Below are 27,947 nucleotides of genomic sequence, written 5' to 3' on the forward strand. Positions count from 1 at the left end.
TCATGGGTCAATTAAGATATCAGAGGAGAAAATGTGATTTTTTCAAAATTTAATTTAATTTACATATTTATTTTCATGCAAAAAAAGGTTTTTTCAAAGAAAATTCCATAACTTGAACAAGAAAAAGCCTAATCCCTTGAAAGTTTTACTGGAGGTAAACTTAGTCAGACAATCATTTGGACAAAATTTCATGATTTATTGAATTATAAATGCATTTTAATAATTATTTTAATTTCTGGAGTATTTATTAATTATAAAATATTTTAAATGTGGAAAATTAAGTTTTATATTTTTATTAAATCTCCTTGATGCCAAGGAACACAGAGAAATTAAATTTCATATTTTTCTGGTTTTTCATTGAATTTTTAGAATTATTTTAGTGAAAATCCATTTTTAGCCTATAAAAATTATTTTAAGCTTCAAAATTCAATATCTTCACTTAGAAAATTAGGAAAAATATTCTAATTGTTCCTAGCTTAGAAAAAAATTTAGAAAATTTCCATGAATTTTATTATTTTATTATTTTTTATCATTTTTAAATTATTTAATTTTTAAAAATAGGCTAAAAATGAAATTTTTATTTTAATTAACATTTTATTTTTAAAAAATTACTCTAATGATAGAGAACTCTAAAAATAAATTTTTATAATTTTTTGAGTTATATTTTAATTATTAAAAACTATTTTATTTCCAAAAATGTCATTTAACTTGAAAAATTAATTTGAGTTATTAAATAATCTCCAAATATTTTGAAATTTTTATGGGGAGTTCTCCGAAGTTTGAATCTTAGTTGAGATTACAAATCAATTCATTTATATGTTTTTGTTACCCAAAAATAATTTTCCTGGTGTTTTAGGGTTGGTAAAAATTATGCACATTCTTAATGAATTAACCCATGAAATATTTTCTAAAGGGTTCTCTGGTCATAGCAAACCTTTCAAAATTTTCTTAAAGTTTTTGAAGAAACATGCTAATTCTTATGATTAATTTATGCAAATAATAGACATAATCTTGAAAAATATGGCTCTATGTCTAGAGATCTTCTTTGACTTGGAAAAAATCAAGGAGTCTTTTTTAAGATAGAGGAAACAACATGTCAAAATTTCAAGCCATGGTGAAATGTCTACATGTGTCTACATGCATGGAAAATTAAAAAATTAAAAGACTCAAAATTATATTTAATTAATTAAAAATAACACATGCATCAAATGGTCTTCAAATTTTTTTCACATTGTTCTCCTCTGATCACCAGGCAAGATGGTATTTTTATTTTTTGTGATTTTTCTACACCAATATATGGATTTTTGAATTTAGGCATATTTATTTAAAAAGAAAATACCCTACTTATCTATTTAAACGCACGTCACTGACTAGATCCTAGGCGGCTCCGAAAACACGCGTGGCGTGCTTTGGTTAGATGCCGCCATACATAGCCACTGACTCGGCCCGCGCTTTATGAACTGAAATGCTATCTGACTTCATCTCGTTTGTTAATGAGATAAACGCGCGATCGAACGGCTCCTGGTCTTTGCCCCCAAATAAGCTAACCCGAGAAGCATCCACACTAAACCTTAAGATCTCCCTCTAGACTAAACCAAATCTCATGGGATTTGATTCTATGGATTTGGCTAAGTGAGACGAACACATCCATACAACAATCATGCAATAAAATTAAGCCTAATCAAATGGAGAATCAAAATAGAATTGGAAAGAGGGAAAGTTCAATACCTTTGCTCTAAGAAGGGATGCTTTGATCAGAGGTGTTCAACACATTTATGAAGGTCCAAGGAGGTTAGGGATTAAGCCTCTTACTGTGGTGAAATGCTATGAATTCGATCAAGCTCAATTTCAGGTGTTGGTCTAGAGCTATGCTAGGGTCTCTATGGAAGGGGTATTTGATGGGGATTCTCCTTCTTTCACTGTGGTGAAGGTGTGGGTGAATTTAATTTGAGTTTGATGAACTGTGGAGGTGTGGTTAACTCTATCCTGGTTTTTAGTAGAAGTTTAAGCTCAAAATTGAGCTTCCAAAGTGGGGATCTGTGGGGGAAAGTGGTTGGCTTGAGCTGAGGAGGTTTCAAAGAGTCTTTGAGAGAAATTTTGAGGGGTCTCTCTGCGAAATTTTCAGCACTCCCTCCATGGCTGTGGAGGTAAGCTTTTTATAAAAATGGCTTAAGTCTTGTTGCCATATTCAATGAGGGGGTGAAAAGTGATGCTTAGGTGGAGGGCAGAGAGGCTCTAACATTTAGATTGGATGTGTTGGCCTCAAGGTTTAAAATGAGTTTTATTCCATGGGGCTGGCTCACGATTTTGATGTTTTCTGGCCACTAGGCTGGCCGGCCAGGCTAGGGGAGGTGGCCAGAGGGCTCAGGGACCTCAGAAGAATCTGTCACAGCAATTAAATGGGTTTGGGCTTTGTTTGGCAAAAAAATGTTAAGCTTAAGCAATTTTGGAAACCATATCCCTTAATTTAGGAGACCTTTAGCCCATGGCTTAGCTTAGGTGGTTTTATGGAGTTTAGACTAGTCACTAGGTTCCAACTAATGGCTGGGGAGTTATTAATTTTGTTGCTTTGGGGTGGTTAGGCTAACTTTAGTGCATGGGTTTGTGCGTGGGTCCAATGTGGGTTCAAATGACCAAAACTTGGGTTTGGGCTAGGCTAGCCATGACCTTGATCTTAATCGATTAATATACATTGTGTAGATGATTGTAATGAAGATTTTTTGTGAAGGATTGAAATGATTTTGAGCTCAATTGGAGGGTCAATTTGGAGGATTTCTGAAATTTCATCAATTTGGGCATGTTGGGCTAGACTTGGGTCTAGATTGGGCTAGGTTTTGAATTTGGCTCAATTAAATGGTCCAAATGATCAAGTTAATTGTTATAAATATTTTTCATGAAGGAATGGAATGGAAATTTTGGGGCTAACGAAATCAATTTGGTAGAATTTTGAGACATGGCCTATTTGGGGCAAATTTGGGGATTTTTAGATTTAGGTTAAAATTAAATAAATTTGAGGCTTTTCCAAGGCCAATTGAAGATCAATTTTGATGTTTATAAATGTTATGAATAGTTTACAACATGAATTATGGCAAATTAAATGTGATATGGGTTTATTTAGGTGAGATTAGGTCATGTGGCCAAAATTAGGGGTTTTGATTTGGATCAAAATTGGGCTCAAAGCATTGGCCAATTGAGCTTACTTTTGGTTTATATTGTTCATATGGAAGGTTAATTTGAGTTTAGGATTGAAATTGGGGGAAAATGGGACCAATTTGATGGACATTTGAGGTGGATTTGGGAAGATTGGGCCTTTGAAGGCAATTTTAGGTGTTTGGTCAAAATGATCAAAATGGCTAAATTGGGTCATGTGATAGTTAAGAAAAGTAAAATTAGGAATATTTGGAATATTTTGGAAATTTTTGAAATTTTTTGGAAATTTTGGAATTTTGGGCTAAGGAGCGGTATTTTGGTAATTTGGCAATTTTTTGTGATTTTGAGTAATTTGGGTATTTTCAAAAGGTTTGAAATGATTTTGAATAAATTGAGGTATTTTGGGTAAATTTTAGAATTTTGGCCAAATTTAGGGTTTCAAGGGTACTTCGGTAATTTGAGGAAGTTTAGGGGCAAAATGCTAAGTTGGGTATTTTAGTAGAGTTGGGTGCTAACCACAATAAATAAGTCATGGATCAATGGAAACTCCATTTGGGTCCTCTATGTACTGATCTTAGCTAAACCCTAGCCTATGGCCAGTGGTGGGTTTAGGGGACCATCTACATGAGTATTGACCAAAGGAAAATATGTTGAGATTTTCATACCTATTTTATATAGTTTTTGATGATATTGCACTTTAAAGAAAGGTATTTTTGATGTTTTGTTGCAGGAATAAGGAATTAGGGTCATTGGAGAAAAAAGATGCAAAAAACAGAAAATTTGGAGCGAAAAGGACCAAAATGTGAAGATTTGAACTAGGCCGCCGATGGCGAGATTTTCCCAAGACTACAGGAAAAAAATTCTTTAGAAGCCCACCGACGGTGCCCTCGAGGCTGCCGACGGCGAGATCGATGATTATGCCTACTCAAGCTTTGGATAAGGCCAAATTTTGAAGGGATGCATAGGCAACTCTTGAGAAAGCTCATCTACAACTTTAAAAGAATTTGCGTATTTTGGTAATTTGGCAATTTTTGCTGATTTTGAGTAATTTGCGTATTTTCAAAAGGTTTGAAATGAGTTTGAATAAATTTGGGTATTTTGGTTAAATTTGAGAATTTTTGCCAAACTTAGGGTTTCAAGGGTACTTCGGTAATTTGGGGAAGTTTAGGGGCACAAGGCTAAGTTGGGTATTTTAGTAGAGTTGGGGTGCTAACAATAATAAATAAGCCATGGACCAATGGAAACCCCACTTGGGTCCTCTATGTACTGGTCTTAGCTAAACCCTAGCCTAGGGCCAATGGTGGGTTTAAGGGACCATCTACATGAGTATTGACCAACAGAAAATATGTTGAGATTTTCATACCTATTTTATACTATTTTTGATGATATTACACTTTAAAGAAAGGTATTTTTGATGTTTTATTGCAGAAATAAGAAATTAGCATCACTGGAGTAAAAAGATGCAAAAAGGATCAAATTTGGAGCGAAAAGGACAAAAATGTGAAGATTTGAACTAGGTCGCCGACGGCACCCTCGACGCCGCCGACGGTGAGATTTTCCTAAAACTATAGGACAAAAATTCGAGATCGACGATTACGCCTACTTAAGCTTTGGATAAGGCCAAATTTTGAAGGGATGCTTAGGCAACTGTTGGGAAAACTCTTCTACAACTTTAAAAGAACATTTTGGCTGAAAAATAGAGGGGATAGATAGTGTGCTAGAGGTTCTGGAGGTTAGAGAGGTTCTTTCTTTGAGAGATTGTACGAGTGGAGGGAAAGTGAGAGATTTCTTCCTCCTTGCTACTTGGAAAAGGAATTCCGTGTGCTGTAAAGAAAGTAAGAGATTCAGAGGAACTTCAAGGAGTGTTCTTTGGGAGAAATTAGAGATAAGTTATTTACTTTTTTTAGTTTGTATGACTTTGATTTTATATATGAATTCCGAGCTTTGTCGTGTTTTCCCCATGAGATCTGAGTAGTTTTCTCAGTCTTTCTCCTTATCTCGAGATTTGTGAAATGGTGATTTGAATTGGTGAAATCATGAAAATATTTAAGAAATTGTGATGATCTTTTCACTTGGATCTTAATTTACTTTCAACCTGGCCAATTGATTTGTTAAAATATGTTGAGTTTTACAGCTAAATTGAAGATTTCATCCAAGATTCAGGGAGGTCAAAGCCCTTGGAAGTTGGGTGCAAATAAATAGAGAAATGTTATTATCGGGAGAAGAATTGGAGATTTTAGAGTGACAGACTAAAATCCCTAATTCAGTCCTATCATTTGGGTGCTGATGTGTAGATGTTAGCCCTTAGGTGAGAGGAATGTGGGAGCTCCAAAGAGAGCCGGTATCCTCCCAGCCAAGCCGCAGAATCAGTAACCAAGCATAGGATTAGTCAATGTTCTTTATGCTTGGACCAAAGGGTAAAGAATATGTATGCTCCTATTTGGCACAATATAAATTGAACTAATTCATTTTATCCATTCAATATAATTTCTTGACAAGGAGAAGGATGTTTTCTTATATATTGAATATCACAATCAAAACCTTCTTTATCTCATTAGTTATTTATTAGTTATTAAAATTATCTATTTATTTCAATTGCCTATTAGTGATAGATAAGCAAATTGAACGTCGTTGTTGTGATTAAAGTCTTGCTTTTCTAAAAGTCTTAGTCTGTGATTCTAAAACACTCCCTGTGGGATAGATATCTAGGACTCCATTAGAGCCCTATATTACTTTAGCGATACATATACTTGCGTTAAAAAATTTGACTTTAACTTTATTGAATATTATAATTATACAACTTAATCAAATCAGACAAATCTATGAAGTCACGATCAAGTCTTTGGACACTGTTGCTGGAAAATTAAATCTTCTAGTAGTGTCATCAAATTCTTGAATTTGTCAATTACAAAAAGAAGTCGGTCAAGTATCCCAAAAGTATCAAGGGATCAATGTCAAGAAATTTTGGTTTGTGCTTGGGAGTGGTTGTGAGTGAGGTAATTGCTGGTGAGTGCCTTACAGAGCCAACCCTAAGGTCAAACAGTCTTATAGGTACTCTTCTTGAGCTCCCCATAGTGACCCCACCTACTAAGTCCTAGAGGTTAGGAACAATATGTACAACTTCAAGTTGAGTAAAGAGGAGTTTAGAATTTCTAATAGTGAGGGTTACTTTTCTAGTTTTCTAGGAATAGTGAACAGGAAGTCTTATGGCTAGACCTTAGGCTGGCTACTAAAGAGGAAAACTAAGGAAAACTAAACCTCAACTAAAAATGAGGTTAACAAATGGACCCCCAATAGGTGTGGTGTGATGGGTAAGCTCACCGCATGTATTGGCATTGTCCGACAAGATCAGCAAAACCAATACAAACTTCTAAGTCAAGATACATAGGAGTGTGGGCTTGTGCGTGTTATTTGCTTCCACTGGGGAATATAGCAGGTGAATATTTGATCAAAGTCAAGCAGTAGGGACTCTCACTGGGGATTGGAGAGTGGATTTTGAGTTATGAGATTTCAGGAATTTATATAAGATGGGAATCAATGTGTAAGTGCTGACCCTACGGTGGGATTTGAACTTCATGTGTTAATTTCAAAAGAAGGTCGGAAGTTAAGTACCGATAATGAAAAGAGTGGAATCAAAAGTTAGCGACGGTTCCAGGATAAGGATTTCACGAGAGAGAAAGTTAGAAGGTAGGGACCGACCTCAAAAGGGTGAATTAGAGGTTAAGGACTGATTCTAAATGAGAATTGAAAGTTAATGATCAATCTGAACAGAGAATGTTGGAAGGTAGGGTACAACCTCAAAAGAAGTGAATCAGAAGTTTAGGACTGATTCTAAAATGAGAATTGAAAGTTAATGATCAATCTTAAAAGAGAGTGTTGGAAGGTAAGGACCGACCTCAAAATTAGTGAATCGGAAATTATGGACTGATTCAAAAATGAGAGTGGAAAGGTAAGGATTAATCTCAAAAGAGAGTGTCGGAAGGTAGGGTCCAACCTTAAAAGGAGTGAATAAGAAGTTAGGGACTGATTAAAAAATGAGGATTGAAAGGTAGTGATCAATCTCAAAAGAGAGCTTAAGAAGGTAAGGACCAACCTAAAAAATAGTGAATCAGAAGTTAAGGACTGATTTAAAAATGAGGATTGAAAGGTAGTGATCAGTCTCAAAAGAGAGTGTCAGAAGTAAGGAGCAACCTCAAAATTAGTGAATCAGAAATTAGGGACTAATTTGAAAATGAGAATTGAAAGGTAAGGATCAATCTCAAAAGAGAGCGTCGGAAGGTAAGAGAGCAATCTCAAAAGAGAGCGTCGGAAGGTAAGGACCGACCTTAAAAGTAGTGAATCAGAAATTAGGGACTGATTAAAAAATGAGAATTGAAAGGTAAAGATAAATCACAAAAGAGTGTGTTGGAAGATAAGGACCAATCTCAAAAGGATTGAATCAGAAATTAAGGATTGATTCGAAAATGAAAATTGAAAAGTAAGGATCAATCTCAAAAGAGAGCATCAGAAGGTAAGGACCGTCCTCAAAAGGAGTGAATCAAAAATTAAGGACAGATTTGAAAACGAGGAATGAAAGGTGGTGATCAATCTCAAAAGAGAGCGTCGGAAGGTAAGGACCGACCTCAAAAGTAGTGAATTTTAGAAAAAAAGTAGTGAATTAGAAATTAGGGACTGATTCAAAAATGAGAATTGGTGGTGTTAAATCCAAGGATGTGTGTCATGTGAAAAGTTTGACATTGTTGAAGAAGATTTCTAAAAATTTGCGAGTTTATGCGTAGAATGTGAAATTCCTCAGGGATGTGAAGAGAATTAGTGCAGACAAAGATAGTCTTGTTACGCGAGCATAGAGTAAGAAACTCCGAAATCGAGAGAATCCACTCAATAGATTTATTTTCTTTTCTTGTTATTTTTTTTACATTCAATTTTTAAAAATATATTTTCAAAAATTTATTTTAGTTGGTTGATTTTTTTTAAAGAGATTTGTTTTATTATTTGTTCATTAGTTATTCCTGTTTAAATTTTATTATCGTTAAAATTTTTTTTGTTTGTCTTTTTGTTCTTTGTTCGTTGTAATTTTGAACCAACGTGTGGTTTGTGGGTTCCATCCATCACACAAAAGGTAATTGATAAAAAGACACATTTTTGAATGAAACTTCATTAATCTATTCCAACAAAATATTACAGATCAAGTGCAGGCTAACGCCTCAAAAAGTACAATATGCTAAATGCATCAAAGTACATCCAAAATATCTCACGCCAAGCCAAGTACACACTCACGCCAAGTACACATCATAGGCTAAGCATCTCTGATACATATCACATTGTTGTAATGTAATAAAGTAGAAAGGAATCCTCTAACTGTCTGTTCCTACTGTGACGAGCTCCTGATCGAACTAACACTCTAAGCCATGCTTCAGGACAAGCGTTCCCTTTGCATGTGCTTAGAGGTGCAACCCTCTCATAGATCGTAAGGTAGTAGTTCCTCCAGCTCTGGATCTGGTTAAAACTCATGCGGTATTTTGCTGTCATCCATCCGTCGCAAGGTCACGGACATCGTGCGGTGTCGCACTCCTGGAATGCAATGCTTGGCAATGTCTGCACCGTTGCCTTTGCGAACAAGAACTAAGCCATTTGGTAGGGGAATCTTCACAGAGCCTTTTAAATTACCAAGGCCTATGATGTAAATTTATTTCCCTAATTAGATGTTACATTTACTCATGAATGAGACCATACAAAAAGGCCTCACAAATTCATGGTGATGGATGTACGGAGGTATGCAATCACCCTCGTCGTAGATGTTGATAATACAACTATTTTGAATGCAGGTAGAGGGTAGAATAAACCATCTTTCCATTATTTTGATCATCCACTTTATCATTAGAGGTAGTGGATCTACTTGATCGTGTCTGAGGATTCCAGGCGGGTTCCCTTGTCTATCATTTGTGAAGTTTAGTTGTAGCAATAGCCACACTGGATAGTAATCATTCCTTTTCCTTGCATCCATTTCCTCGACTTGGAATAGGTCCTTTCCATAAGTAAACCTGCTCGACCTTTGTCCCTTATGTCAAATATGCAGTCAAGAATACTTTGTTTGAGAATACTTTGTTTGAATACTTTGTTTGTCAATCTCTGAGAAGACTCTGGTATACAGTTCTAATCCCTCCAGTATGTTGATGAATTTTCCTTGTACTTTTTCATAGAATTCGAAGTATCTTTTATTCGCTCTGTTCATTTTATATTATTCCACCGTACTGGGAGTCGGCAGTTATCGCGGGTATTCCCTCATTTGAATATCAGCGGGAACCCAAGCTCGTGCTGTCTCTGGCTCTAATAGAATGTATGATTCCGCGTCTGTTAGGACGTTTGGCTTTGTACCCCTCGGAACATACGATTCTGCATCCATTGGGACATATGGCTCTGCTTCTATCAGGTAATCAACAGTTTGAGATCCATCATCAGTAGATGCATATTCCTCTAATGTGTTGTAGTGTTATAGATGTAGGACATTGCAGTCCGGGCACTCTACCAATGCCCCTGTAGCTGACGATCGTGCAGGTATTTAAACATTGCAGATAGGGTCACCCGTACACAGAACATCTGAAGCTGGTGGTATCTTTGGCTTTGTAACAAACTCAGACTCCTCCATAGCGGGCTGGTTGGAGGACGTCTCTTTCATGCCCGGATCATAAATGTGTCCCTCAGGAATGGGAGTGAGCAAGTTGTCTACCTCGTTCTGGCGTCTCTTCTCTTCTCCTAAGAAAGCTCTCTATTTTTGTCTGGTTTCTTTGTTGTGTTCTTTGTAGTGGAGCAAACTGTATCCTTTCATTATCAGCAGCAACTAGGCCCCTAGTCGGTGTAGCTATCATGGATGGTAAACGGCTAGGCCCCTCCATCGGGTCCTGTTGTACCATCATGTTCTTTCCTTTTAGTTACGCATTATCTTTGGTGACCACCCTTAATAGTGAGGGTAGCCCTTCCTTTCCCCATCTACTAATGAAATTCATTAAAAGCCCCTCGTAATCCATCCCGAGTTCATTAAATTCCACATTGAAATCTATAGTGCCGTGTTGACCGCACCTTTTGTTGAGGTTTAGTTTTTCCTTTTTAGTAGCCTAAGGTCTAGTCATAGGACTTTTCTATTGACTATTCATAGAACACTAGACCCTCACCATTAGAAATTCTACACTCCTCTTTACTCAACTTGAAGTTCTACATATTGGTCCTAACCTCTAGCACTTAGTAGGTGGGGTCACTATGGCGGAACTCAAGATGAGTCACCCTTAGGACTGCTAGACCTTAGGGCTAACCCTGGGTGTTGGTCTAGGGCTAAGGCACTCACTTGCAATTACTTGCACTCACAATCACTCACTACCCTAAACTTAAATTTCTAGGTTCTGGTCCCTTGATACTTTTGGGAGACTCCTGTAGGTGGTCCCTTAAACCCACAAGCCCTAGGCTAGGGTTTGGCTAAGACCACTACATATAGTATCCAAAATGGGGTTTTTTATTAGTCCATGACTTATTAATGGTGGTTGGCACTTTAACTCTACCAAGACACGCAACCCATCCTTTTTGCCCATAAATTTCCCCAAACTACCTAGATACCTTTGGTACCCCAAATTTGGTCAAATTTCCCAAATATACCCAAAATACCCATATTGGTTCAAAAATCATTTCAAACACCTTGAAAACACCAAAACAACTCAAAACCCCCAAATTTGGCCAAATTACCAAAATACGCCTCCTTAGCCCAAAATTCCAAAAAAAAATTCCATAGCCCAAAATTCCAAAAATTCAAAAAAATCCCAAAAATTTCCAAAACCTCCCAAATATTCCCAATTTCCTTTTTCTCAACTATTACATGACCTAATTTGGCCAATTTTGCCATCTTTGATCAAAACCCCCAAATTGCCCTTTAAAGTCCCATATTTCCCCCACATTACCCCAAAATGTCTATCCAATTGGTCTCAATTCACCCCAATTACAATTCTAAACTCAAATTCACCATTGATGTGACCAATCTAGACCAAATCCAAGCTCAATTTGTACATGATTTGAACCCAATTTTGAGCTAAACAAAAAACCCAATTTTGGCCCTATGACTTGGTTCCACCAAATTTAACCCATAGTCCAAATAATTGGCCATAATTTTTGTTTAAAAACCTTCACAACATCCACATACATCAAAATTGAATTTAATTGGCCTTGGTGAGACCTCAATTTCATTTGATTTCAACCTAAGCCCGATTTCAACCTAAGCATTTGATTTCAACCTAAGCCCAAAAGCCCCAAATTTGCCTCAAATTGGCCATGTCTCAAAATCTCACCTAATTGAGGGCCTAAACCCCAAAATTTCCACTCCATCCCTTCATAAAAAATCTTCATAACATCTCCCTTGATCATGTGGAGCATTCAATTTGTACTTAGCCTAAGGCTAGCTCAAACTAGGCCCATGCCTAGCCTAGCATGCCCAAATTGACCAAATTTCAAAAATCCCTCAAATTGACCTACCAATTGAACTCAAAATCACTTCAACCCTTCACCAAATATCTTCATAACAATCATCTACAAGATTTTAATTAATCTATCGGGTCAATTGACTTGGCTAACCAAGCCTAAAAAAAAAATTTGATCAGTTGAACCCACATTGAACCTATGCATTAAAGATGGCCTAACTACCCCAAAGTCACAAATTAACTCCACCTCAGCCATTGGATGGATCCTAAGACTGAGCCAAAACCCATCTAACCACATAAAATAAGCGATGAACCAAAATTCCACTAAATTAAGGGATTTTATTTCCAAAAAATGCACATGCTTAAGATACCCTTACAAAAAGTAAACCTCATTGCATTAAGTTGTTTTGACAGATTCCCCTGGATTCCCTAAGCACCTAGCCACCTCCCCCTACCATGGCCAGCCTGCCTAGTCGCCGGAGAAGCTCAAAATTGAGAGTCACCCCCATGAAATTCACCCAAATAAAACCTAGAGCCCAACTCTGCCAAATCAAATTGTAGAGCTCTTTTGCCCTCCACCTAAGCACCATAATACACCCAAATATTTGCCCTGAGAGCCACGCCTTGGCCATTTTTATAAAAACTCACCTCCACGACCATGTACATAGTGCTAAAAATTTCTTAGAGAGAGCGCCACAAACTTCTCACAGAGCTTCTCTAAGATCCCCTCAATGCAATACAACCCTCTTCCCCCACTAAATTCCATGGTGGAAACTCAATTTTGAGCTCAAACATCTGCCAAAAACCAGGACAGAGCTCATTACACTTCCACAGTCCACCAAACTTAAATTACTTGTTCCCACACCCTCAAATTCAAGAAAGAAGCCAAAGCCCCATAAAATCGCTCTCTGAAATAGCCCCTACAATAGCTCTAGACCAACACATGAAATCGAGTTTGATCAAAATCATGCCTAGGCTTTACACCAAGGCTAGAGGCTCAATCCCTTGTCTCCTTGGATCCAAACAAACGTGTCAGAAACCTCTGAATAAAGCTTCACTTCTCAGAGCCAAGGTATAAAACTTCTATTATTCCCGAGCCGATTTGAACTCTTCATTTTTTTTGAGTTGATTTCATGGCATCATAACCATATCAATATGTTCCTCTAGTCTAGACGAGTATTTTAAAAAAAAATTCACTTAGTTTGGTTTAGAAATGAGAGAGATCTTAAGGCTAGAAGATGGATGGTTCTCGGGATAAGCTATCGGGGACGATGACGGAGCGCCCGTTGATCACGCGTGTATCAGATGGACAGTCTAGGTCAAGCCGGACAGTGCTTCGGATCGAGTCAGTGCTGTGATGGATGGCGGCGTCGAATGGGAGCACACCGTGTGGAGCTTCGGAGCCGCAGTAGGTTGAGGTGGCGCCCCGCGTTTAAATAGATAAATAGGGATTTTTCCTATTTATTTAAATACCCCTAACTTCAAAAATCCATATCTTGGTGTAGAAAAAACACAAAAATAAAATAAAAATATCCTCTTGCTCAGTGAATAGAGGAGAACAATGTGGAAATAATTTTATCTCCATTTGATGCATACTTTATTTTTAATTAATTAAATACTTATTTGTATGTTTTGATTTTCCATCCATGTGGTAACATCACTATGGCTTGAAATTTTAGAATCTTGTTGCCACTATCTTAAGGAACATTTCCTGATTTTTCCAAAGTCAGAGAAGGTCCTTAGACAGAGAATCATGGTTTTCCAATTTTTATGCATTATTTTCTTAAATTAATAATGGAAATTAGCATATTACTTAGAAAAATCCAAGAAAATTTTGGAAGGTTTACCATGACCAGATAACCCTTAGGAAAATTTCTCATGAGTCAAGTCATTCAAAATACACCTAATCCTTACAAAGTCAAATCACTAAAATAATTAATTTTGAAAAATGTAAGCTACAAAATGACTTGATTTTTTATCTCCACTATTTTTTAGGATCTAGGGAACTCATCATAAAAATTTTAAAGCATTTTAAGTTTAACTTAAATTAATTTTTCAAGTTAAATAACATTTGTTGGCACTAAAATGTTTTTTAATAATTAAAATATAACTTGAAAAATTATAAAACTTAGTTTTTTAAGCTCTGTGCAATTAGAGGTATTTTCTAAAAATAAAATGGTATTTAAAATAAAAACTTCATTTTTTAACCTATTTTAAGTATTTAATAATTAAAAATCCATAAAAATCACAAAGATAATAAAATTCATGGAAATGTTCTAAATTGTTTCCGTAGCACTTAGGAATAATTAGAATATTTTTCTTGATTTTCTAAATAAAGATACTGAATTTTAAAGCTTAAAAATAACTTTTAAAGGCTAAAATGGGTTTTCACTAAGAATAATTGCAATAAATCAAATAAAATTCAAAAAAATATAAATTTTTCACCTTTGAGTTTGCAGACCTTAGGATTATTTCTAAAAAGATATAAAAATTAATTTTCTCCATTTAAAATATTTTATATTTACTAAATACCCCAGAACTTAAAATAATTCTTAAAATTCAAATAAAATTGAAAAAAATCATAAATTTGGTAAAAAAGTTTCTCTAGTTTAGGTCTATCTCCAATAAAAATTTCAAGGGATTAGGTTTTAGCTTACTCAAGTTAGGAGTTTTCTTTGAAAAATCCTATTTTTGCAGTCAAGTTAAGAATTTTCTTTGAAAAATCCTATTTTTGCATAAAAATAATTATATAAATTAAATTAAATTTTCAAAAATCATATTTTCTTCTTTGATATCTTAATTGACCCATCAATGAGGTAGGATAAAAATTTTAAAGTCTTTGAATTGAATTTGACAAATTATGAAGTGTTAGAACCTTAAGGGCAAATGTTTAATTTTGGAAAGTTAGCTTTAATTAACATTTAAGCTTAATTCAATGAGGGAAATGGGTAACCTCTGATCTTACTTTGCATGTTTGAAACACAAGGGGTTAATGGGTAGAAACCAACCTCAATTTCTTAGTTGAAAAGATAAGTTAATAAATTTCTAAAAACTATTATAATTTGGAAGTTTATTAAAAATAAAATGAATCCAAGACTTCGGGGGTATGACTTTTGAAGTCAATAATTAATCAATTTAATACTCCTATTTTGATTTTCAAATGAAATTCAGATCATAAATTATGACCACCTAAAACAAAACTAATTAAGACACCACCTAGGTCTTAAGGGCTTTGAGTGACTCAGGCTAAATCAAGTTTCATTTAAATAAGGATTAGGAAAGTAAACATCATTTAAAATTAAAACATCTTTCAAACACTATAAGCCCAATTAGGACAAAAATTTGGTTAAGTGTTCCAATAACACTAACTTGCCTCTTTAGGGGTCTTCACCCACAGAATTTTCAAAATTAAATTACAGATGGTAATTACCTCACTCTTAGGGGTAATTGATACATCAATATTCATTGAGCATTAGGGTGTTGTTAAGATGAATTATTAAGCAAAATAATAAGTTTAAAAGAACTCAGGATTTTCCACCAGGCAACGAGAGAGTAGCAGGGACCTGCTTCTTTCTCTAGATCTATTGGATACCTCGGAGATCTACTAAACTTAATTTATTTTTCTTGGCAACATCATCCTTATTTAAACTCCTAAGGACCCACCAAGATATGACCTAGGGTTAGATAGGTCGTTAAAATTTTACTTCCCTGTTTCATATAAACTGCCTTAATATGCCTTTTGAGTTTCAGGTGGTGGAACAAGAAGACTCTCCAGGTACACTTTTACAGTTTTCAGCATTGCCTTTCTTGTACTTTCATACTGAACTTTTACAACTGTAAATTTGCATGCTAAACAACGACGCCACCCTGCATGAAAATTAAAAGCATGAAAATCAATGATTTTTCCCTGCATGAAAACCAAAACTATTAGGATAGCCATCAAACCACAACCAAAACCAAAACTAAAATTAAAATCCCGCCACAACATTCAAGCCGCCACAACATTCAAGATATAAAATAACTTAAAATTTAATCACAAACATTACACAAATATACAATTAAAACTAAATTAATATGCCCCTATCAGATGATCGGGAATTCCTCGGAGGAGGTAACCTAAGGTTGCTAACAAGGCTTCCCACGGTCTAAATTAAATTGTGGAACTCATTAAGTTGATTTTAATAAATTTATTTTGACTAAATTTGAACTAAATGAATCCAATAGAAAATAGTGGTGCTGGAACGAGGGAACCGTAGGTTCCTAACCGTTGTTGCTCTAATCAACTTTAACATGCCCCGATAAAATTTAAAGGACTTCAACCATAGGGCCACCTGATTTAACACTATAACTTGACGCACTTGAAAACTCAAACTCATCACGGCAAGAAGTTTGGAGCTAGCATGGTGGGCAGCACGGTCATCTTCATCTTCAACAGTCATCTTCAACAGTAAAACATGTCTTCCCCAACTAAACTAATCTTCCTTCCTTAAATATAAACAACAAAGTCATAGGACTTCGAGGTTGCTTGCTTATGCAACGTAAATCTTCACCTTATCTTTAGGCTTTTTGTATAGCCTTGCTATACAATATAAACCCTAACCCGTCTTAGGATTCTGAGGTTATCATTTGTCACGACCTAAATTCTCATATCTTCCAGGCTATTTGTGTGATCGTTTCACATGAATGTAAGCCATAACTAATAAAATTGGCAGGATGAAACAACTAAATATTTCTCCTCAAAACTAAAGCCAAACATTAGGATAGCTTGGGAAGTCACCGAGGTTATCCTCTGTATCTATGACATCCCCTAGTTCTTTCTCCTTTGGACTCTACAACAAAATGTTCCAAATTTGAACCAATCCTCTTTCACACCTCTACATCCGATCTCATTGAAAATTCCTACCCTTTTAAACTCCTTAAAGATAATATTTCCTGATATTTTTTTAGAGTTTTATTCAATGACTTTGGTCATTTAAGATGTAAATAACTATAGGGGCTTTCCCTTATAGGAAGCATGTCCAAGCATGTCCGAACCCAGGCATGTCCGAACCCAGGTTAATATAAACCCTATATAATTCTTTATATTAAATAAGGGAACTTGTCGGCAAAGAAAAAGGTTTCACAGAACAAAAGGATGTCATATATTTTTTAGTTTATGTGATCGAGCCTCATCCTCAAGTCTTGTGTTTATCATTCAGGAAAGATACTGGATTTGAGGTACAACACTCTTTTATTTAAACTATGAAAAATATGGGGTCAGTTTGATTTCATATTTTTTTAAAACTAAATATATATGTAAATTATATATGTAATATGTAAATTAAAACATCCTTCTGAAGCGGGTGACGGGATTTTGATTCCGGTGACCGATAGCTTCTTACGGGCAACTCTTCCAACAAAAAATAGTGTCAACAACTTCTGACGACTCCGCTGGGGGATTTCTTTTCTCTCCATGCAAATCAAGAAATATTATCTTCACACATCGGTAATGTTTTCATGTCCCTCTTGGACCAAATTACACTTCTTCCATTGGCATACTTTACCCATTTCTGTCTTGGGAAAGTACGGTTAACTCCTTGGACTTTGGGACAAGCTGTTCAACCATCTTTGAACAGAGGGGTTCAGAAGGCCATTTAGGACTCTTTAAATTTTCCTGTGAGGTGTTGACATCTCTTTTGGTTGAGGTTTATTTTTTCCTATTTAGTAGCCTAGGGTCAGCCATAGGACTTTCCTATTGACTATTCTTAGAAAACTTGACAAGGAACCCTTATGATTAGAAATTCCAAACGCTTCTCTACTCAACTTGAAGTTCCACACATGGGTCCTAACCTCTAGCACTTAGTTGGTGGGGTCATTATAGGGGAACTCAAGATGAGTCACCCCTAAGACTGCGGGACCTTAGGGTTGACCCTAGGTGTTGGTCTAGGGCTAAGGCATTCATAGGAACTCACTTGCACTCACAATCAGTCACTACCTTAAACCCATAATTTCCTAATTTTAGTCCCTTGATACTTTTGGGAGACTCCTATAAGTGGTCCCCCAAACCCTCTAGCCTTATGCTAGGGTTTGGCTAAGACCACTATATAGAGGACCCAAAATGGGGTTTCAATGGGGTTTCCTATGGGGTTTCCTTTGGTCCATGGCTTATTGAGGGTGGTTGGCACTCCAACTCTACCAAGATATCCAACCTAGCCTTTTGCCCTTAAACTCCCCTGAATACCTAGATACCTTTGGGACCCCAAATTAGCCCAAAATTTCCAAATCTACCCAAAATACCAAATCTACCCAAAATACCTTCTACCCAAAATACCTAACTTGGTTTAAAAATCATTTCAAACACCTTGAAAACACCCAAACTACCCAAAATCACCAAAATTGGCCAAAATACCAAAATACCCCTTCTTACCCCAAAATTTTAAAAATTCTAAAAAACCCCAAAAATGCCAAAACCTCCCAAATATTCCCAATTTCATTTTTCTCAACTACCACATAACCTAATTTCGCTAATTTGGCCAACTTTGATAAAAAAACCCCAAATTGCCCTTGATAGGCCCATATTTTCCCCAAATTACCCTAAATGTCTATCCAAATGGTCTCAATTTGCCCCAATTTCAATTCTAAACTAAAATTCCCTTTTGATATGACAAATCTATACATAATCCAAGCTCAATTGGTCCATCATTTGAGCTCAATTTTGATTTAGATCAAAATCCCAAGTTTGGCCCTATGACTTTGTTCCACATAATTGAACCCATGGCCTATTCTATTTGCCACAATTTGTGTTGAAAAATATTCATAACATTCCTAAACATCAAATTTTGACCTACAATTGGCCTTAGTGAGGCCTCAATTTCATTTGATTTTAACATAAGTCCAAAAGCCCCAATTTTGCCCCAAATTGACCATGTCTCAAAATCTCACCAAATTGATGGCCTTAACCCCAAAATTTCTACTCCATCCCTTCAGGAAAAAAACTTCAAAACATCTCTCTAGATCATTTGCACCATTCAATTTGCACTTATCCTGAAGCTAGCCAAACCCGGACCCATGTCTAGCCCAACATGCCCTAATTGACCAAATTTTAAAGATCCCTCAAATTGACCAACCTATTGAACTCAAAATCACTTCAACCTTTCACCAAAAATCTACATAACAATCATATACACAATTTGGATTAATCAATTGGGTCAATTGACGTGGCTAACCTAGCCCAAACCCAAACTTTGATCACTTGAACCCACATTGAACCTATGCATTAAAGATGGCCTAACTACCCCAAAGTCATCAAATTAACTTCACCTCAGTCAACGGTTAGACCCTAAGACTAAGCCAAAAACCATCTAACCACCTAAACTAAGCCATGGACCAAAATTCCCCTAAATTAATGGATTTTATTTCCAAAAATGCACAAGCTTAAGATACCCTTACCAAAACTAAACTTCATTGCATTAAGTTGCTTTAACAGATTCCCCTGGATGCCCTGAGCACCTAGCCACCTCCCCCTGCCATGGCCGATCATTCTAGTCGCTGGAGAAGCTCAAAAATGAGAGCAACCCCCATGGGAATTGAACCAAATTAAATCTAGAGGCCACCTCATCCAAATCAAATTGTAGAGCTCCTCTGCCCTCCACATATGCACCGCAATGCACCCAAACATTTGCCCTGAGAGACACCCCATGGCCATTTTTATAAAAACTCACTTCCACTACCTCCCCCGGCCATGGGAGGTGTGCTAAAAATTTCTTAGAGAGAGCCCCCCCAAACCTCTCACAAAGCAAATTCTCACAGAGTTTCTCTTAGATCCCCTCAGTGCAATCCAACCCTCTTCCCCCACTGACTTCCCCCACGGACTTCCACAGTGGAAGCTCAATTTTGAGCTCAAACCTCTGGCAAAAACCAGAACAGAGCTCATTACACTTCCATAGTCTACCAAAATTCAATTACTTGTTCCCACACCTTCACAACTGAGAAAGAAGCCAAAGCCCCATAAAATCCCCCTCTGAAATAGCCTCTACAATAGCTCTAGACCAACACCCAAAATTCAGTTTAATCAAAATCACACCTACGCCTTACACCAAGACCAGAGGCTCAATCCCTTGCCCCTTTAGACCCCAACAAACTTGCCAAGAACCTCTGATTGAAGCTTCACTTCTCAGAGCCAAGGTATAAAAATTTTCATATTCTCGAGCCTATTTGAACTCTCCATTTGTTTTGAGATGATTTCATGGCATCATAACTGTATGGATATGTTTCTCTAGTCTAGAAAAGCATTTTAAAAAAAATTCATCTATTTTGGATAATAAATGAGAGAGATCTTAAGGTTAGAAGATGGTCGGTTCTTGGGCAAAGCTATCGGGAATGATGACGGAGCGCCGTTCAATCGTGCGTGTATCAAACGGACAGTCGAGACCAAGCCGGAAAGCGCTTAGGAGCATAAGCCGCGGGTTGAGTCAGTGCTGAGGTGGATGGTGGTTGAGTCAGTGCTGGGGTGGATGGTGGCGTCGCGTGGAGCTTCAGAGCCGTCGTAGGTTGAGGTAGCGCCGCGTGTTTAAATAGATAAATAGGGATTTTATTAACTCAGAAAATGATCCCTAACTTCAAAAATTCATATCTTAGTGTGTAAAAATCACAAAAATAAAATAAAAATATCCCCTTACTCAGTGAACAGAGGAGATTAATGTGAAAATAATTTGGAGTCCATTTGATGCATATTTTATTTTCAATTAATTAAACACTGATTTGGATGTTTTGATTCTCCATGCATGTAGTAAAATCGTCATTGCTTGAAATTTTAGCATGTTGTTGCCTCTATCTTAGGAAACATTCCCTGATTTTTCTAAATTCAGACGAGGTCCCTAGACAGAGAATCATATATCTTTAAAGTTTATGTGTATTATTTCCTTAAAATAATCATGGAAATTATCATGTCGCTTAGAAAAATCCAAGAAAATTTTAGAAGGTTTATGATGACCAGAGAACCTTTAGGAAAATTTCTAATGAGCCAAGTAATTTAAAACACACCTAATCTTTATAAACCCTAAATCACTAAGATAATTAATTTTGAAAATTTTAAACAATAAAATGGCTTGATGATACTTTAGATAGTCTATTTACCATGAATTTTTTAGGATCCAGAGAACTCACTATAAAAATTCTAAAGCATTTTGAGTTCTTTTGGTAACTTAAGTTGATTTTTAAAGATAAATCTCATTTTAGCACTTCATTGATTTTAAAAAAATCAAAATATAACTAAAAAATTTACAAAAAACTTGTTGTTTTGAGTTCTCTGTGATCAGGTTTTTTTTTAAAAAATAAAATGATATCTAAAATAAAAAGTTATTTTCTTAGCTTATTTTTAAATATTTAAATAATTAAAAATCACAACAATAATAAAATTCATAAAAATAAAATTCATGAAAATGTTCTATAAATTCATGAAAATGTTCTATATTGCTTCCTAAGCACTTAGGAACAATTAAAATATTTTTCCTTATTTTCTAAATAAAGATACTAAATTTTAAAATTCAAAAATAATTTTTTAAAGGCAAAAATGGGTTTTCATTAAGATTATATCCAATAAATCAAATAAAACTCAAAAAAAATAAAAAATCTTCTCCTCTAAGTTCTCTGACCTCAGAAAGATTTTTAAAAAATATAAAACTTAATTTTCTCCATTTTAAATATTTTTATATTTAATAAACACCCCAAAATTTAAAATTTTTCTTAAAATTCAAATAAAATTCAAAAAATTCTGAAATTTGGTCTGAAGGCTTCTTTGGTCTATGTCTACCTCTAGTAAAAATTACAAGGGATTAGCATTTACTTTGGTCAAGTTAGGAATTTTCTTTGAAAAATCCTATTTTGCAAGAGAATAATTTTATAAATTAAATTATATTTTTAAAAATCACATTTTCTCCTCTGATGTCTTAATTGACCCATGAATTAGGTAGGATGAAAATCTCAAAGTCATTTGAATTGAATTGACAAATTATAAAGTGTTAGAACGTTAAGGGCAAATGTGTAATTTTGGAAATTTAGCCTTAATTAATATTTGGCTTAATTCAAGGAGGGAAATGGGCAACCTCTGGTCTTAATTTGGATGTTTGAAACACAAGGGGTTAATGGGTAGAAACTAACCTCACTTTTTTAATTGAAAAGATGAGTTAATAAATTTCCAAATAATTAAAATTTGAAAGTTTATTAAAAAAATGAACCTAAGACTTAGGAATATGACTTTTGAAGTCAATAATTAATCAATTTAATACTCCTATATTGATTTTCAAATGAAATTTAAATTTTGAATCACGATCACCAATCATGACCACCTAAAGCTTAACCTTTTCAAAACTAACTATGACACTCACCTAAGACTTAAGGGCTTAGTAGTGACTTAGGCCAAATAAGTTTCATTTAAATGAGTATTAGAAAAGTAAACATCATTTAAAACTAATAAACATCATTTAAAACATCATTTAAAACTAAAACATCTTTCAAATACTACAAGCCCAATTAGGACAAAAATTTGGCAAAGTTTCCCAATAACACTAACTTGCCTTCTTAAGGGTCTTCACCCACATAATTTTAAAAATTAAGTTACAAATGATAATTACCTTACTCTTAGGGATAATTGAGACATCAATGCTCTCTGAGCACTAAGAGTATTTACAGGATGAATTATTAAGCATTATTATAGGTTTAAAAGAACTCAGGATTTTCCACCAAGCAACGAGAGAGTAGCATGGGCCTCCTTCTTTCTCTAGATCTGTTTGATACCTCAAAGATCTGCTAAAGAATATATTTTGTTTGGCAACATCATTCTTAATTAAACTCCTAAGGACCCACCAAGATATGACCTAGAGTTAGATAGGTCGTCAAAATTTTACCTCCTTGTTTCATATAAACTTCCTTAACATACTTTTTGGGTTTCAGGTTGTGGAATGAGAGGACTCGCCAGGTACGCTTTTATAGTTTTCAGCATTGTCTTTCTTGTACTTTCATACTGCACTTTTACAACTGTAAATTTTCATGCTAAACAACGACGCCACCCTGCATGAAAACTAAAACTATCAGGATAGCCACAAAACCAAAACCAAAACCAAAACTAAAGCAAAAAATCAAACATTATAAAATTCATCGCCACAACATTCAAGATATATAACAACTCAAAATTTACTCACAAACATCACACAAAATAACAATTACAGCTAAATTAAGATGTCTCTATCGGATGATCGAGAACATCATACTGCACTCATTAAGTTGATTTTAATAAATTCAATTGGACTAAGTGAATCCAATAGAAAATGGTGGTGCTCGAACGAGGGAACCGTAGGATCCTAACTGTTGTTGCTCTAATCACCTTTAACACGCCCCCATAAAATTTAAAGAACTTCAACCATAGGGCCACCTGATTGACATCATAACTTGGTACACTATAAAACTCAAACTCGTCACAACAAGGAGCTTGGAGTTAGCATGGTGGGTAGCACGACCATCTTCAATAGCAAAACTTGTCTTCCCCAGCCAAACCTGTCTTCCCAGCCAAACCAATATTCCTTCCTTAGACTTAATCAACAAAGCCTTAGCACTTTGAGGTTGCTTTCTTATACAACGTAAATCCTCATCTTATCTTTAAGCTTTTGTACAGCCCTGCTATATAATATAAGCCCTAACTCGTCTTAGGATTTTAAGGTTGTCGTTTGTCACGAGTTAAATCCTCACATCTTCTAGGCTATTTTATGTGATCGTTTCACACGAATGCAAGCCCTAAATAAATAAAATTGGCAAGACGAAACGCTTAAATTTTTTTCCTCAAAACTGAAGCCAAAAATTAAGATAACTTAGGAAGTCACCTAGACAGAGAATTCAAGACATCCCCTAGTTCTTCCTCATTTGCACTCTACAACAAAATGTTCCAAAGTAGAACCAATCCTCTTTCACATCTCTACATCCGATCTCATTGAAAAGTCCTACCTATTGAAACTCTTTGAAGATAATATTTCCTAATTTTTATCGAGAGTGTTCTTAGGTGAATTTGGTCATTTATGATGTAATTAACTATAGGGGCTTGCCCTTATAGGAAGCATGTTCAAACCCAGCTTAATATAAACACTATTTAATTTTTTATATTAAATAGGGGAACTTATCGGCAAATACAAAGGTTTCGCAGACCAAACGGATGTCATATATTCCTTAGTTAATTTGATCGAACCTCATCCTCATGTCTTGTGTTTATCCTTCGGGATAGATACAGGATCTGAGGTACAACGCTCTTTCATTTAAACTATGAAAAATATGGGGTCGGTTTGATTTCATATTTTACTAAAACTAAATATAAATGTAAATTAAAATGTCCTTTTGAATAGGGCGATGGGATTTTGATTTCGGCGACCGACAACGTCTTACGGGCAACTCTCTCAAACCAACTTCAACCATTGTATAGCAACGTCTTAGCGCCGACATCTTTGTGTGGGCTCGGACCCCTAATAGGTGTGTCGGTGGACTAGTTCCACCTGAGCATTATCTGCCACTAAATGGGTCCTGCATTCACATCTCCCTTACTTCACATCTCCCTTACAAATTTGATTTGCTACTTTACAAATCGTGTTGTGCTGCGCGCATTTTGAAATTTTCATACATTAATTAAATTTTACACCTCTTGATTTTCTTAAACAAAATTCTAAAAATACCCATAAATTAAGACCCGCCCGGTCTACAGATCAACCTCTACTTTCAGTGCTTGCACTAAAAATTATGAGATTTTTGGCCATATAAATAACCCTGGAACTTTCTATTTTCAAGCCTACAACAATGGGCTACCCAATGCTGACCTTTTCTTGCAACCTGCCAACAAGTCACGAAGCCCGCAACCTCGCTCCTACCATCGAATTTGGAGCTACATTGGAGGATCTCGAGGTCATCCTCAGAAAATCCTCGTTTGAACTGATGAAGATCGTCTCACCAAAAATACAAGAACCATCTACAGAATTCAACTTGAACTACCATCAAGACTTCCCTGCCAGCAAGAAGTCTAAAACTACTGTCGTCACGACACCCGCCAAGCCTGTAATCCCCACTGCTGCTAAGGGGAAGGAAGTAATGATTATTGAGGATCCGACTGAGGGATTAACTATCCCACCACTCGTGTTTGAAATTAAATCAAGTTCAAGGACTATACCACTAACCCAAACCCAAAAGTGGAACCGTAACAGAAGGGTTCGGAGGGCCATCAATGCGCAGGCTCCCAAGGAGACACCCATTGAGGAGGAGCCTCATCAAGTTGAAGAAGTGTTACTGGAAATTTATCCACTCCTACGAGGGAGTAGTTTCCATCCTCTAACGGATACCGATGGAAACGAGAGTATCCGGAAAATCGCCGCCACATTACCACCACTTCATGAACATGGTGAGGAAGGAAAGAAATTCACTCCTCACCCGAGTTAGTGCAGTTTTCAAAAGGCTAGCTACCAAAGAAGGATGTTCAGTTAGCAAGTTACTTAAATGAGTGAGAGAAGCAATTTCTCCTCGCATGAAGAAGGAAATTTTGAAGGATGTCAAGTCCACCAGAAAGTCTCACAAGACAACTGGAGTGCCACCTACTCGCATCCCCGTTTGGTTCTGTTTAGGGAACAGAGTTGATACCGTAGTGATTACTACTGATTATACTGCCACCAGGACCACAGGCCATCGACTGGTTAAGTCAAGACCGGGTCCAAAAATCTTACCTGTCACCCATTATGGAGACATTTCTATAATCCTAAAGGCAAAGACAAGATGATTACCTGGCACTGTACTCGATCTAAACCATGGGGAGCATACTTTCCCTCGACATACCGATGTTTCTACTAAGACACTCCGTCCTTAGACATCATTGTCGAAAAAGAAAAAAGTACAGGTACCCAAGGTCGCTGCACCGATACAGTCCGGTGAGCCTGCGAGACAAAAATAAGAAATGAAATTAGGGTTTGAAATATCTGACACTGTCGCAACAATAGCCAGTGAGATGGAGGATCAAGTAGAGGATGTCCATCAGGGCCCTCTAGATCTTAAAATAATTAAGGAATCAATAATTGAAGAGAAAGTTGAGAAACTTAGGATCGAGATTTCTGAGTTAGCTCGAGAACAAGGAGTTTCCATCAATGGCAACAAAGAAAATTTTGATTACAATGATTACTTGGAGGTAGATTTCATGGATGTCCATGAAATCAAAACCAGAGCCGCCACATCTGCTCGCGAGGGTCAACCTCACACCGAAGATAACGCCGTAGATGAACTGCGTAGGGTTGTCCTCCTAAGGGATGAGCAAATTAGTTTACTTGAGAAAAGAATAAAAGAGATGACCGCAACCATGACCGCTATGGCTACTATTCAGGGGCAATCACAAGTGTCGCATATAGCTTCTCTAGAGATCAATCAACCGGAAATCATACACATCTCAGATGAAAGAAGAGAGGTTGCTTCAGCAAATAGAGATGAGCAACATAGAAAGGATTCTCCATCAGGTGTTATACTAGAAAAATAATTCAAGCAAATGGTTGAACAAGTGCGGGACGCTTTAACCCGATCTAAGGGTGGTGCATTTGTTCTAAAGGGTAGACCTTTCCCGGAGGAATTCGATGTCGTGCCTTTCCTCAAGGGTTTTGTGGCCTCAAACATCAAGATATTTAATGGAACTGGAAATCTCAGATAACATATAGCACATTTCCAAGCCAGCTGTGGCAACATGAGGAATAGTTAAGCTCTACTCTGTCAACAGTTCGTCAGTAGTTTTTTAAGAATTTCTTTTGACTGGTACGTTGACTTGCCCAATGGGTCAGTTAAAACATTTTTTGAGTTGGAACACTTATTTGTGAAAAGAATTGCTGGGGCACAACACCATGTGTCTAATGGAGAGCTCATGATGGAGAAACAAAAGCCTAGCAAAACTTTGGTGGACTATATCTTGAGGTGGAAAAATCTTAGCATGAAATGTGAACCTCAGCTACTGGAACATCATGCCATTGAAATTCTACTCAAGAGCATTCATGGGCCAGTAGCTTTCAAGATCAAGGGACTCACCATCAAATCCTTTGAGAAGCTACTCAGTAAAGCCAGCAGTCTTCAAGAGGAAATTAAGCACATGGAGCCACACAAAAAGGCTAAGGTGACCAGAGTGTTCGGAAAGAAATCAGGAGTAGTAGCGACCATCGACAAAGGAAAGCAGCCGATAAAGATATATGCAGAAGAGCCTCACTAGTCTTTGTCATAGTACGCTCATAAATAGAGTAGTCAATCCAACCAGTGACCGCCTCAAGAAGAATCACCACGAATAGGGGATAAGAAAATATCCCTGTTAGAGCTACGTAAAATGGTGTATTCTTTCAAAGATAAAGCTATACCTAAATATTCAGAAGTCTAATGAAGAAGCCAGAGTTCAGACTACCAGATCTGAGGAAGTCTAAAGAGGTGGATAAGAAGAATGTGGATAAGAAGAACAATAAGAAGAACAAACCAAATTATTGCCCATATCACCGGTTGCTTGGGCACACTATAGAAAAATGCTTTGTCTTTAAAGACTGGCTTGAGAGGAACCTTAAAGAGGAGAAGATAACAGTCCCAAAAGAATATTTAAAAGAACCTGAAAAAGGTTCCATAATAATGATTTCGGCCGAGCCAATTTCTCCAATCGATCTGTATACTGGAACAGATGTATGAAGTACAACTTGGGATGAGCTCAAGAGGGTGTCGGCGCTATTATGGGTTGTTTTGTGGGGAGTTGCCTGTAAGAAGCTGTCGGTCACCGAAATTAAAATCGCATCGTCCGCTTCGGAAGGACGTTGAAGTATGAAATCAAATTAACCTCATATTTTTCATAGTTTAAAATGAAAGAGCAATGTACCTCAAATCCTATATCTATCATAAAGGGTAAACACAAGACTTGATCAAATAAACTAAGGACAGTATGACATCCGTTTGGTCTGCGAAACCTTTGTATTTGCCGATAAGTTCCCCTATTTAATATAAAGGATTAAATAGGGTTTATATTAAGCTGTGTTCGGACATGCTTCCTATACGGGCAAGCCCCTATAGTTAATTACATCTCAAATGACCAAAGTCACCTAAGAAGACTCTCGATAAAAATCAGGAAATATTATTTTCAAGGATTTTCAAATGGTAGGACTCTTCAATGAGATCGAACGTAGAGGTGTGAAAGGGGATTGGTTCAAATTTGGAATATTTTATTGTAGAATCCAAACGAGGAACAACTAGGGGATGTCATGGATCCAGAGGAGAACCTTGGTGACTTCCCAAGCTATCCTAATGTTTGGCTTCAGTTTTGAGGAGAAATATTTAGGTGTTTCA

This window comes from Phalaenopsis equestris, unplaced genomic scaffold (assembly GCF_001263595.1).
Source record: "Phalaenopsis equestris unplaced genomic scaffold, ASM126359v1 Scaffold000356, whole genome shotgun sequence".
Taxonomy (NCBI): Eukaryota; Viridiplantae; Streptophyta; class Magnoliopsida; order Asparagales; family Orchidaceae; genus Phalaenopsis; species Phalaenopsis equestris.